Source organism: Microtus ochrogaster, unplaced genomic scaffold (genome assembly GCF_000317375.1).
Source record: "Microtus ochrogaster isolate Prairie Vole_2 unplaced genomic scaffold, MicOch1.0 UNK1, whole genome shotgun sequence".
In the NCBI taxonomy this organism is placed as follows: Eukaryota; Metazoa; Chordata; class Mammalia; order Rodentia; family Cricetidae; genus Microtus; species Microtus ochrogaster.
In genome coordinates, this window is record NW_004949099.1 from 16,784,253 (window position 1) to 16,799,093 (window position 14,841).

General features: G+C 37.9%; 1 protein-coding gene and 1 pseudogene across 2 annotated transcripts in view; both read right to left on the minus strand.

The window, feature by feature from the left end:
* The window catches only part of Cntn3 (contactin 3), a 374,705-nt gene that overhangs the window by 312,688 nt on the left and 47,176 nt on the right, over positions 1-14,841 (minus strand). The window lies entirely within an intron of this gene.
* Positions 3,319-14,841, minus strand: part of LOC101996920 — a 14,139-nt pseudogene continuing 2,616 nt past the window's right edge.

Sequence of the window (14,841 nt, forward strand, 5' to 3'; positions counted from 1 at the left end):
GGTTATAGGACAATTTTGAAAGTCAATTTTCATGTGTAGAGATTACACTACAACTTCTGAGAGTCAGTTTTCTCTTTACACTTTGAGTTCCTGAATTCAGGTTTTCAGGAGTGTATGGCTTCTTTTGTTACTCACTGAAACATTTTGCTGGCCTATCAGACTTTTAAGACTCTAAAAAAATATTATTTTGCAATCTTCCAACTTTGATTAATATTTTTAGTAAGTCTAAGTACAGTCAGTATCATTTTTACAAGATTCAAATTTCATCACCATTTCTGTAGTTTGAAATTCTACCTATACTTCACCGGCACCACTGAAGTTATCTTATGCATTCACAGCTCAAATATACTGATTGACTTAAGCTGTAAACTCACCAATGTCAAGAGAAAGATCTCTTATTTAAATTTTACTTCAAGAACAGTTTCTGATCTCTCTTTTTTGAAAACCTGTACAGAAGACTTCATCTTTAGATATGAAATCCATTTTCTTAAAGACACCCAGATATTCAGTGAAACAAGGAGAACTGACTTTTTCTTGTTGTTGTATGGCTTACCACAAACACAAAAGCACACACCAACAAATACTAGTAAATTAAAAGCCAAATAAGCAAGGCAGCCATTCAGGACCTTTCACTTGATGTTCCACTCTGGGACAGAGGCCCAACTTCTGCTTTAACCACTCACGCTTGTCCTGTCTTACTAATCTCTCAAATTTCTCCATTTAGTTTTTTGTTTTGTTTTGGTTTTTTGACACTTGAAGCACTCAGAACACAATTCCTCACATTTACTACATACACCATGATTTCAAAATTGTCACTACATAATTTTATTTGCTGAATTTTTTTATCTTATTAATTCTTCAAACTGCTTTATTGTTTTATTTTCCTTTATTCTCAACTCCACTGTGCTCTCCAACTCAAAAATTACCCTGGCATTTTTAACTATGTATTCCATGTTTTTTTTAAAAAGCAATTTGAAATATTTTTTATCTCAACTATTTAGTTTAAAATGTGCATGAATCTGAGCATATCACTATATACATAAACAAAAAGGTATGCTAACAATTTATAAAACACAATGTTGTTTCTTCTGTAATCCGCTATTCTCAGTATGTAAAGGTTCTGTAAGTCAGTGGGGATGGCTTTAATCTTGTATGTCAATGCAATAAAAAACAGCATGTGCAGATGTATCAGAAGGATTTGCACTTGAATACTATGACGTGTCGTTTAACAAACACATGTAAGCACATGCATGCAAACCACACACTTATGTCTTCATTTATATGGGATTGGCTTTCAAAGAAAATTATATGTAATTCCCAATTTTTATATTTTAATGCATAGCGCCAAATTATTTGAAAATAGTAAGACTTCACATTTTTATCTAGAAAGAAGTAAGCACGACCAAAATACTTTTCCTATAACTGTCATAATTATAAGCATCTTTGCCAAATTTACAGATTAGTGATGCCTATATTTCACTAACACCAACAATGAACACTTTGTAAACAATATTTAATCACTTTCTTTTTGTTTCATCACTAGTTGTCACATTTATATTCTTTTGTATCTTATGTTCATCTGACATTGTTCATTTATTCAGCATAGACATTGCCTCTTCTCATCTACTCTGCAAATTTTATTCAATATATTTCCACTGATATTAATTATGATAACAATTTCTATACTTCAAGGCTTAAGTTTTACTTAGAAAATACTTTTACCTTTTCTTAGTGGCTATCTTAAGAATGTGTTGTCTCAGGGGCCAAGAAATGGTTCAGTAGTTAAGAGCAGCACTGCTCTTATGCAGAACCCAAGTTCAAATTCTAACACCCAAGTTTGCAGCAGCCATACTGGCTAATTTACAGCCTCCTATAACTACCACCCAAAAGGATCTATCGCTCTCTCCTGGGGTCTCCCGATACCTCCACATGCATGGTAAACCCACAAAAGGTCACACACCTGCACATAAAAGTAAATAAATTCCTCTGAAAAATAATGCTTAATCTAGCACTAAATTAAGTAGGTCATCTGTCAATGGGTTGCTTAAGGTTTTCTTTAATTCTTTTAAATTGTTATAGCTATACAAAATCCATGTTTATGTGTTGTAAGATAATGGACTCACCACTTTTTTACACTAAATGAATAGCCATTTATACCAATAACATCTGTTAAGGGAAAAATCTATCTGTCACTGGTTGAAGAAACATAACCGAAATTATATACATACCTCACATTCTGCCTCTGAATCCTACAACACAGTCTGTCACTATAATTGTCTATTTTTATATCGAACATAAAGATTTCTTACAGACACCTTGGGAAATAATGAAACTCAAATGTTCCTTTCCTGATCTTAACCTTAAATGTTAATAAATTCAAGTGAGGTTTCTAATTTTTCATAAATATTTTGGTCATCTAAATACTTCTTATTTTAAAATATGTAATTATTTTTATTGTATGGATATGACTTCTTAGCCTATATATGTACACCACACACATGCATGGAGCCTGCCAAGGTTAAAAGAGGTCAATGCATGCCATGAAACTAGAGATGCCGATGGTTTTGTGCTGCCATGTAGGTGCTGGGAACTGAACACTGGTCCTCTGAAAAAGGAGAAGTTCTTAACCATTGAGTCAGGCTTACAGCACTCCAAATACTTTTTATTCTTACTCTATTAAAATATTAAGGGAAGACTGACAAGTGAACTTTTTCACAAACAAAATGAAACAGAAACAAAAACAAAAGACACCAGATATCAATGTTACAATTCTAGGGGTATTACTATACTAGATTTTGAGCTATATTATAGAAAAATAGTAATAAAAACAACATGGAACCAACATAAATCAGAAATACAGATCAATGGATAAAACAGATGATCCAGTATGAATTACAAAAACTACAGTTACCTGATTTGACAAAGATACCAAAAACATACACTGGAAAAAGACAGCATCTTTAACAAATACTTCAAGAAAAAGTGGATGTCTATATGTTGAAGAGTGAAATAGATCCATATCTATTACCTTATATGAAAATCAACTCCAAATGATCAAATGTCTCAATACGAAATCATTAATGTTTACAATGATAGAAGAAAATAAAGGCAGTACCATATAAGATACATTAAAGTACTTTTTATATTTATTTTTTTTTTTGATAATTACAAATCTGAAGTGATTCTGCTTTTATTTCCTTCACATTAAGCCAGTCATGGAATTTCACAGTGATTTCTGGGGTGGGGCCGAAGGAAAGTGTATTCAGAATGATCAAGGCCACAGCCTGGTTGGCCTGAGAAGGTGCAAGCAGGCGGGCCTCACTGGGGAAGCTGGAGGAGCACCAATTGCCCTGCTGGCAGGTAGGTGTTCCCAGAGGGGGTGAGCTGGTAAGCAATGTCCTCAGCTACTTTCAGCTTCCACAGCTCAATCAGGCCATTGCCTGCCATGGCCAGGAAGTTGTCAATCAGCTTAGCTGCCTTGGAGTCGCCCTCAGCAGAGATGATGGCTGACTTTTTCTGCTGCTCAGCCTTTTCCACCACAGATCTGGCCCTCTCTGCTTCCTGCTGAGCCACCTGTTTGGCTTCCACTGCTTCTGAGAATTCCTTTCCAGAAGTCAGATGTGTCAAGGACACGTCATCCAGGATGACCCCAAATGTTGCTGCTCTCTCTGTGAGGTCATCACTCACCTACCAGGAGACCAGCTCTCGCTGGGTGATCAATTCTCCAGCATCAAAGCGAGCCACTACTGACTTGAGGATCTCTGTAGTGATGGAAGGCAGCAACTGCTCATCATAGTCCTCACTGATGCTCGTGTAGATACAAGGAAGCTGGCTGGCCACCAGCCGGAAGAGGATGGGTAGTGTGATGTTGACCTTCTGCAGACCTTTGCTATCAGTGATGACTGGGACATTCCGTGATCATGAGCAGCAGTCAAAGATAACTGGTTTCTGTACCCAAGGAATAAAAAAGTGAGCCCCATCCCCTACCACAACATCCTGTACTCCACGGAATCGGTCAAAGATGACAGCTCTGTGCCCAGCATCCACATTATACAAGGCAGAGTTCACCACACCTCCTGCCACTGCTGAAGTCAGGCTTTGCAGCCATGATTCCTTTTGTTGCACCCACTCACATCTGCTTCCACTCTGACCTCCACATCAAAAGTACTTTTTAAATAGAATTCCATACACACAAGAATGAGGGGAACAACTGACAAGTGGGACCTCATAAAACTTAAATGCTTTTATTAACAACAAAGAAAACATCAAATGAGTGAAGAACAAGTCTACAGAATCAGAAAGAATCTTTGTCATTCACCCAATAGAAAATGAACATCTAGAATACACAAAACCTTCAAAACTAACAAGAATCATAAAAGTAACACATACAATAACACATGTATACACACACACACACATACACCAGCTATAATACTTGGGAGAGCAAGCCTTGGGCAGCACAATAGAACCAACCCCATTGGCAGAGGTATGGCGAGACAGCTCCGAAGTTGTAAGCATGGGAGAGCTGTACCCATTATTCATTTCTCATATGGCAGCATGGGCTCATTTGGCAGCATGGGTGGGTAATATACGCCCGCCGAATCCATCAATGCCTGAGGCAGATGGAAGAACTGGCCCAGAGGTCATAAAAGTGGTAGAGTTGCCTCTGCCCCTCATTGGCTGAACACTCAGGAAGAGTATCCCTTATATCGGCAACACGGTACAGATGGCCATGAATGTGTAGTTGTGGGAGAACCAACCCTGAGGACGTGAAAGGAAGAGAAGTTACACTGTTTTGAGATGACGCATTACCTCACTCAGAATGGTGAGGAACCTTCAATCACTGTTGGTGGGTTGTGAACTGCAGTAGTCACTACAAGTAATTTTCCAAAAGGTAAATGTAAATTTAGCACAGGTCCCAGATATATCATTCTGCAATGTGTAATCAAAGGACTGAAAATCCTGTTTCACAGATATTCTTACCATGATCACAGCCACTCTATTCACAATGAATAGGAGATTGAAACAGCTTGGGTGTCCTTCAGCTGATGAATGAATAAAGAAAGTATGGGATTAGCTTTAAGGAAAAATGATATTATGAACTTTTCAGATAAATGGAAGAAATGAGAAAACATTATACTGAGTGATGTGACCCAGACACAGAAAGACAAATGCTACATGTTCTCTTATTTATAGAGAGTAGTTCTATGCAGATGAAGGCTGCTTGTTTGTTTCCCATCTGCCCAGACCTGAATAATAACACAGAAACTATATTAATTACAACACTGTTTGGCAAATAGCTTAGACATATTTTTAGCTAACTCACACATCTGAAGCTAATCCATTTCTATTCATCTATGTATTGCCAAGAGGCTGTGGCCTACCAGTAATATTCTGGCTGGTAGCTGGTGTCTTTTTCCTTTGGCAGCTACATTGTATCTCCTTGACTCTGCCTACTCTCTCTCTCTCTCTATTTCTGTTCTGTTTTCCCACCTGGCTTTACTCTGTTAGGCCATTGGCCTGAAGAGCTTTATTCATTAACCAATAAAAGCAACACATATACAAAAGGACTTCCCACATCAGCTCTGAATCTCTATATTTGGATATATAACCTGAAGTAGCCACAGAATGCTGGTTTATTAGTTGTATTCCTTTTAATTTAATAAGTATCTTGACTAAAAGGCAACTTGGCAGAGGAAGAGTTTATTTAACCTTACAAGTTTATATTCCATCCCTAAAGGCAAGTCAGGAAAATAACTCAGATGAGGAAGCTGGATTCAGGGCCTGAAGTTGAAGTCATGGCAGAATATTGCTCTCTTGTCTGCTTCCTATGGCTTCATCAGTTTGATATCTTATACCACTCAGGATCACTTGTCCAGGAGTTTTACTGCCTGCAGTATGGTGGGAACTCTCATATTAAATAGTAATCAAGAAAAGGCCCTCCCAACAGGCTTGTCTGCAGTCAATATGATAGAGAAATATTACCAAGTAAGGCTCCTCTTTCCAGATAATCATAGCTGACAAAAAAAAAAAAAACTAACATACCTGTTAAGTAGAAAGGGACAATGTGGGGGTTGTGCAGAATTTGTTTTAAGGAGCGGGATACTAGGATTCATGCACTATGGGAGGGGAAATGGAAAAATCATAGAGACTTTATTTGAGAAACAGAAATGGTGGAAATACAGAAAGAGAAGAATAAGGGGAAGATAAATGTCACTAAGGATATCTAAAATTCCATAGAGAAACATATTACTTCATGTTTACTTAAAATACATGTGTTTATGTGAAAGAATGTATACTGTCTCACAAAACCCTAGTGACAAGAATGGGAACTTCCCTTTTATTTGCTGGTCAGGAAAGTTCTAAAGACTCAAAATAACACAGGCTATTGGCATTCTTGGTTGTCTCCAAGAAAGCAAGACCCTATCTCTGAAGACCCCTCAAAATCTGGACACAGGTCTTGAAGGAATAGAGATAGATATGATCTTTAAGCCTCTTCTGTGAAAAATAACTCACATAGTAGAGGGTACAAGACAAATATTCAAGGGAGAAAACCAACCAACAGTTCCTATCCAGATGGACAGTCTAAGAATAGTATCCGGACTAGTAATACACTGCTCCCCATTGATGTAGTTATGGCATTTTTATCTTGGGGTTAATAGCTGTCTAATTGGAATTGGGCCTGTTCGACAGAAGAGAATTCATGCTTGGTCCTGTAAACCCAGCCAAGCATTAATGGCTCATTATGACACAGACCCAGAAAGGAACCTATATTGCCATATTCCTAACTGAAATATAATTAGTAACTGTATTCTAAACGTGCATCCTTATATGTAGATATATGTTTAGCTCTCAAGCCTCATCAAATGAGTCATTTCTTTCTAAAGAGATGCACTAGTTGATAAAATTAAGAGAAAAACTCACTGTCACATGATCAACCCCACTTGATACATCTGAAACACAACCCCAACACATAAGGATTAGGGAAAAATCACAGAAGAGATATTGGGAAGATTGAAAAAACCGAGAACCAGGATATCTTCTATTAAACAGTGCTTTTTAGACATATAGAGAACTTTAACCCATGGAACTTCAACAATTAGGTTGCCTAAACAAGACCTTCATAATGATGACACCAGTTCGAAGGCCAACACAGATGTGAAATTTCACAAGGCACGCCCCTAGATAAAGAGCTAGAAGCAATTAACTACTGCTAAAAGACAGAAAATACATTTTCTCCAAGAAGAGATCCCTGATAGGTTAGTCAATCCTCAGGGTCAGTGCTAAACATATATACACATGAGCAACACTAAATGAACTCATTTAGTATGTTATATATAGATATTTCCATATAACTGTATGTGTGCATGCGCAAACACACACACATAGTTGGAGGCCACTCGTTCATTCCTGGATACCCAGACCTGAATTAATCACACAGAAACTGTATTATTTGCAATACTGTTTGACCAATGTCTTAAGCTTATTGCTAGCTAGCTCTTCTATCTTAAATTAACACATTTCTATTAATCTGTATATCATCACATGGTTGTAGCCTACCAGCAAGGTTCCATCCAGTATCTTGTCTTCTGTGTCTGTCTCCTGCAGTGGCTCCATGGCTTCTCTTTGACTCTACCTACTCTCTCCTCCTCTACTAGTTTGGAATTTTCACCTTCCACTATTCTGCTAAGCTAATGGCCAAAGCAACTTTATTCATTAGCCAGTAGAAACAACACATATACAGAAAGACTTCCCATACCATTTCCCCTCTTCTGTTTAAATAAAAAATTAACTTTAACATAGTAAAATTACATGTAAGAAAACAGGTTTCACACAAGAATTGTAGTTACAATATTAAATCTTTTTTATCTTTGATCATAACTAAGAAAAACTAGAATGTTATCTATTCCAACCCCATCAAAGATAACAGAAGGATATAATATTACCTAAGTAAGCGGGAAGTGCATTATAAGCAACTTCCAAAACTCTAGAATTGACAGAGACATCATGCTGCCTGGACAGTCACAAAAGTCTCATTTGCAATGCTGGAGCACCCAACTTTGGCTAAGGCCTAGAGTAACTGGAAGACCATTTTCAGAGGCAGGAAAATTTCCAAAACTGTCTTACCCTGTCTTGACAAGGTTTGATAGTCTTTTTTTTTTCTTGTATCCTGCTTGTCCTGTATAGACACTGTGCATTTTGTCAGTGGTTGAAGTATGTGTAGTTCCTTGCCAAAAGACCAGTTTTTTTTTTTCTAGAAGAAAACAAGCTCCAAATGGAGTGTCTTATTGTTCAACATTCCCTCACATAAATAGACAGGAATAATAGTTGAAGAAGAGTTCATGAATTTGAGAGTAAGTAGAAGAAAACACAAGAAAAGTTGGAGGGAAAAGATTTATAAATACAAAACTACTATGCTCCTGTATGAAATAAATTTCAAAAAAAATTTAAACCCTCTACATTAAAAATGTGTACAACCTCATTTCTACAGAGTGATAATTTGCATTAGAAAACACAGATAGAGCACAACTAAGTTTCATAATGTAGTTTCCATATTGATGCTGCAGGTGTTTTAGACCTGAAGTCTAACACACAAAGACAGATAGACAGAGACTCTAGAATGGATAGTCTTAGTTCCTATTCTCATTGCTGTGGGGGGAAAAAACCACGTTGAAAAAAACAATTTAAGACAGAAGGGCTTGGTTTGCACCCTATTCCATATAACAGTCCACTATTACATGAAAGTAAAGGTCTCAGGAACTTTGAATAATTAATCATATCATACCTACAGTTAAGAGCAAACAGCAGTGAATTCATGCATAAATGGAATGCTCAGCTCAATTCTCATTTTCTTGGTCTAGGGTTCAACACATGAAGTGATGACACCCATATTCAGGGTGGGTCTTCCCCTCATGGTTGACCCAATTAAGAAAATTCCCTATAGGCATATCCATAGGCCAACCTAATGTAGATAATTCTTCATTGAGACTCCCTTCCAAGGTAATTCTAGATGTGTCAAGTTGACAAACTACCATATGATACCAGGGGAGAGAAGGTAATTATGTATTTCCATCCGGACCTGTCCAGTGGCTTACAGTGGGATACATTTTCTATTTTTTGTCCCTTCTTAAGTTTCTCTTAAGTAGGAGAGCCTAAAAAAATACATAGCAAGGAGTTTTCAAATCTTATTGTGGTATACAAAACAATGTGTGCTACACAGAAGGCAGACTACAGCAATTCCTCTTCTGAATGAAATATTCATTGTTCCAACTGCTACAAATATAGGTGGCTGATGGCTCTCAGTTGGCTTTCTCTCTAGGAAATGTCTTCAAACAAAAAGGTCCACTCAAATTATTCCTTCATCTTCTGATGTAATTGCATATGACTGCTTAAATTTTCATTGACATACTAAGGCCCACTGCACTGCACCAAAGTTAGAGAATTGAGATGGATTAAAGCATCTCCGAACTCCTCATGAGAGGACCTAAGGCTTTGACATAATAATTTTACCAACTGGTATGGCCTTCCATTTCTGCTTCCCACCTCCTCTTACAGGATACATCCGAGAAACCTTCCTCCATGCTGTTTACAATTGAATGCATGCTAAAGGAGCTTCCAGCTCCTAGGAGTAAATATTGGTAACCCTCTTGATGATGTGAAGTGACAGATACATACCTACCTAACTTATATGTATATATTGAAAATGATCAGAAGTATGCTAACCACATCTTCTTAATAACTTTAAATCACAGTATCATTTTAATAACAAAATAGGTAAAAGAACAACACAGTTATGATTCATATAGTATTGGTGTAAGAACTCTTATTTCAGCCTAAGATTTGTTATTTGCATATCATCTCTAGATACATTAACATCTTAAATCCTAATTTTTGACTATAGTTCATGAACAATGATATCTATACTTGAAGGTCATTTCATATCCAAATATTATAAGGCATAGGGAATATTAAACAGCATTATGAAGTTCAATAAAGCTACCTATAGTTCTTATCATGATCAATACTATTATTAGGAAGAGGCAGACACACAGGGGGTAAGACCCATGTCTAAGACTGGCTCAGTTTTGTGGAGTTTTCTGGTCTTCCCTTAGTAGCAAAATGAACAAAGCCCACAGAAAGTTGTTATCTTTCTGCTCCCAAATGCTGTGATTCTTTAGATGCAGGAAGTTGAATGATCTCCGCTGGTGGGTTTTGGGGTACTAAAGACCCATGAGAGGTTGATAATTCCTATGTAATAAAGGAGAAACTGCAGCCATACCAGCTCCTTTGGGGTCTCATTAGAGGCCTGCTTGCAGGCAGCTCAGAAGATGCCTTCTTTCCAGGGAGCTTTGGCATGTGGCAGTCATTGTGTAACCTTGTACATGCTCAGTCTACCTCCACCAGTGGGGAGCTTTGTGCTTGAAAGTCAGTCTTGATGGAAAAAGAAAAAAAAAAGAAAGAAAGAAAGAAAGAAAGAAAGAAAGAAAGAAAGAAAGAAAGAAAGAAAAGGAGGAAAGGAAAGGAAAGAAAAAAAGACATATATAACATAGCCACTCCCCACAAACCATCCACCCAAACTGGTCAGCTGAATGTTAAGTTCATGGGTTGCGGATTGCTCAAAGAGAAAATGAGAAGAAAGGACAAAGTACAATCCTCTGAGGACAAAAGAAGATGGAAGCTTCTTCTGGTGTTGATTCCCCCACCTAACTTTCTTATGGCTTCCTGTTTTATGCTATGCAACTGCCTAGCATAGTGAAGTACAGATTTCCAGTTTATCAAATCACACATCAGTAACCCATACAAAAATCCATAGAAGGTCATCACCAGAGTCATTCACATCTGAACAACAGGACACTGGTAACATCCTTAAACCCAAAATACTTAGAATTTTGTTAGAATGTACTAATCCAAAGAAGCTAAGATCCACTGCATACCCAGGGTGGCAACTCAAGACTCACACTATGTGTCCAATTGCCCAAATGGAGTGAATGCCCAATAGTAAGGGCAACATAAACTGGCAGTGCTGCTCTGGCAATGAGACTGGAGATCCCTGGGAGACAATCCCAGTGATGGTTCTCCTTGGCTACCTACCATTAAGTATATCACTACACTCTTCTCTGTGTATGGTCCTCAGCCTAAGCAAGAAGAGCTGATATGTTCTGTCTGGTTATATAACTTCATGCACATGCATACATAAATGCCTAACCCTAAACCAATGGCCTTGTGTCTGGAGGCTCAGCAGAGCGTATCGGGCCAGGAACATGTTGACAGCCTGTGAGGGTCACTCCATATTGCAGTTATTAGAACAGTTGGTAACCTCACAGAAATTAGAAAGTAATTTTATGTGCTTGAGATGCCCTAATTATCTTTAAACACTTTCCAAATTTTTTCCAATTTTAGACACAAATTCAAATTAATGCATAATGAAATCTACATTCGCATATTTATAGATATTTAGAAGTACTTTACTACCATCAGCTTTCCATCTCCAAGCTACCATCCCAGGCTGTTATCTCTTAAGTGGATTATTGAAATTGCCATGTAAATCAGTTATCCGCCTCCCTCTCTGTTGATACGGTGCCAATGTTTAAAACTTTCACCAGAAGTTTTATTTCTACACCGAAAATCCTATCAAGGGCCTCCCATGGTTCAGAAACTAAAACACTGACTCATCACTATGTGTGACAAAAGCCATTCTATGCCTCCCTCTTGGGTCACCCTACTCCTCCAGAAGCCTTTACTCTTTTCTAGCCATAGTTGCCTCCTTTAGGAAGAGAATCGTTCCATGCCCTCCTCAGCACATCTGCACTGGCTAAAGCTTGCCCCCAAGCCTTCTTCTACCACACTCTCTGGTAGCTTGATTTTCCACTCAAACTCCTGGTCTCTGCTACATAAATCCTCCCCTTATAGAAGCATCTTGCTTCTCCTCAATGTGTCCTAATCTTGCTATATTGCTCTTTGGTCAATTACCACTCCCTGGATTTTAACACTAACTGGGGATTTAGAATTTTTTTCTCCTTCCACGCCAAATGGAAACTTCATGAGATAGGATCCCATTATTCTACCCTCACCATTTTTTTCCTTTTTTTAAAAATTTATTTATTTATTAAAGATTTCTGCCTCCTTCCTGCCACCGCCTCCCATTTCCCTCCCCATCCCCTGATCAAGTCCCTCTCCCTCATCAGCTTGAAGAGCAATCAGGGTTCCCTGACCTGTGGGAAGTCCAAGGACCACCCACCTCTATCCAGGTCTAGTAAGGCCCTCACCACTTTTTATAAAACTTTAAGAGCAGTTAGATTTCAGCAGGTATTGGCAAACGAAGAGATGACTGCCACCACTTTTCATTCAAAACATTATACAGTTATGTTTTTCTAAGAATTTACTTTCAAATTTGATGATCACATATGAGGGTAAGGTTGATCCAGAGTGAGCACTCACAATCGAAGCCAACATAATCTTCAAAAGAATATCAATATTACAAAACTATGAAAGGAAGTGACCTTTTCCTCCCATACCTGGCGTATTAGAGACAGTAGAATTCGTCTAGAGCCTCAGCACCAGCTTCATCCTCACCTGATAGTTCTAGTAGCTCTATCATTTTTTTTTAATTCTTATTCCTAATAGAAGTGACTGACAACAAACAGAACAAGTATACATATTTGCAGGCAAAGAGTCCAACATTAGCTGCAAATTAAGTGCAGGTAAAGTTTGGTACAGTCACTCCACGAACCTGTGTTTGTTGCAATGGTATTGTTTTCATTATGACTCAAAATTCTTTATTCGCACATTTTTCCTTTTTTCCTTTAGAGTTGTTGCATGCCCTTTTAAATTCCTTAGTGACGGCTTCATACATTTATATGATGAACTTAAGTCGTGTTCACCACCTTTCCCTTCTTGCATTCTCCACCCTCTACCACAGGATCCCTGCTCAACAGGTCCCCTCCTATTTTCACATCTTTGTGTGTGGCCGACTGAGTTTTAATTAGAGTTAAACCAGCCAAATATTATTGCTGTTTCTTCTCTATCTGCTGGATGCTATGGCAACAGCATCCAGAAAATGATGGTTGAAAAATAATTAAAAGACTAAAGTATAGGCACGGAGTATATCCAGGTAAAACCCTCCAGCAAGAAAAGAGGACTAATGAGGAAATCACATGTGTCTGCTGAAGTCCCCTGCACTTGTGTGAGGACCTTTATAGTCATGGACACTGGGCTTCCACATCTTCTTCACAGTTTGCTGTCTGTTACCGTGGCTCATGTAACTCTACCTTCTTAGTAGGAAGACAGCATGAAAGTACTCTTTCCCAATTCAATGAAATACCCTTATACCTCACCAGTCCACCTAGACATCAACATTTTTAATCATTTTCTCCAAAAATAGTTCTATCAAAAGAAAAACCATGCTGTGTTTGACCTTAAAGTGGGTCGCCTAAATTTCAGGGCAATTGAAAGCAGTTGAAACATAAACCCCAGAGTCAGCTTCTATTAGAAAGGCTGAGAGATACTTAGCCATCCCTGGCATGCAAAGAGATAATGCCCATTTGAGAATAATGATAAAGCAGCAGCAGATGTTCACTCAATTAGATTGCCTGATTAGCTCAACATTCCAATGCATCATGCAACTCAGTAATGGATTGTCCCACTGTTCCTGTTCTGGGGGAACGGCTTTAAACAGCATATCCACTGCAGCTGCTGGGTTCACTCTATTTGTTTCTATACAATCCACAAGTCACCCCAAATACTCTCAGTGTTTCTTTTGCTTGCCAAACCACAGATGTTTCTGCTTTCTCATCTCTCCTCTTCAGGCTGTCTTTTTTCATTTGAAACCCATAGGGGGAAAAAAAAGAAAAGAATTTCATATTCACTGTTAGATTGTGAGAACTCAAACAGACATATGCCTATTGGAAAGGTGACATCTACAAGCTCCAATTTTCACTGTGTTATTATGGAGTAATAATGGAATCCAATTTGCAGCTACCCTAACACTATTACAGATAGAGTGGACTTTTGCCATTCTGTTTGGACAGCCAGAATCCTTATTTTTTTTTAAACAGAGAAGAACACCGTCCACATCATGAGGTGCCATTCTCCAATTGTGAGAAACCTATCTTCCTAGGCTACCATACATAGCAGGTAGTAAAGAATATGTACTATGCACTGACAAGTATATAAAGTCACTTGCAATTGCCTGTGAAGCCTATGGCAGAAAGATATGGAATCCTTATGAACGAAATACTTAAGGTGGCTTCTGCATCTCTGATAGATGTTTGTCAAATAGTTGCAATCAATTCAGCATCTTCTGAGGTCCTACCATGTGATATAGAACACTTTAATTACAACAGTGAAGACCAAATCTGAAAAAGGGTATCTAAGCCTGCTTAGTTCCTGGCACCTACATATCATCCATGAAAAGGGTCCACTTGAAATCTTGGGAAGATGAAGTGGATAATCTTTTTCTATACAGTCACTTTTCTGATGCTTCTGAGTATGGATTTTCAATACGTTCAGAGAAGCACAGAAAGAGTGTTTAACAAAAACTACAGGAACACAAAAGAGGGAACAATAGCGAAATTCAATCCTCTGATGGTTATAATTTATAGCATTCCTTCTCTGTAAAGAAAACTTACTAATCTATAGACACTAAATATAGAAAAATCTGTGTTAGCAAGATTTTAACAGTATCTACTCATTCTAATATCCATCGGCAATTCTCTGCAAACTGGGTGTCACCAACTATGCTCCCAAATTTAAGTACTCTCTCCAAACTTTCTAACTCACAGCATAAAGGAATATCTAAGTAATTCAAAAGTCGCCATCAACTATTATTTTTTGTTTTTTTTT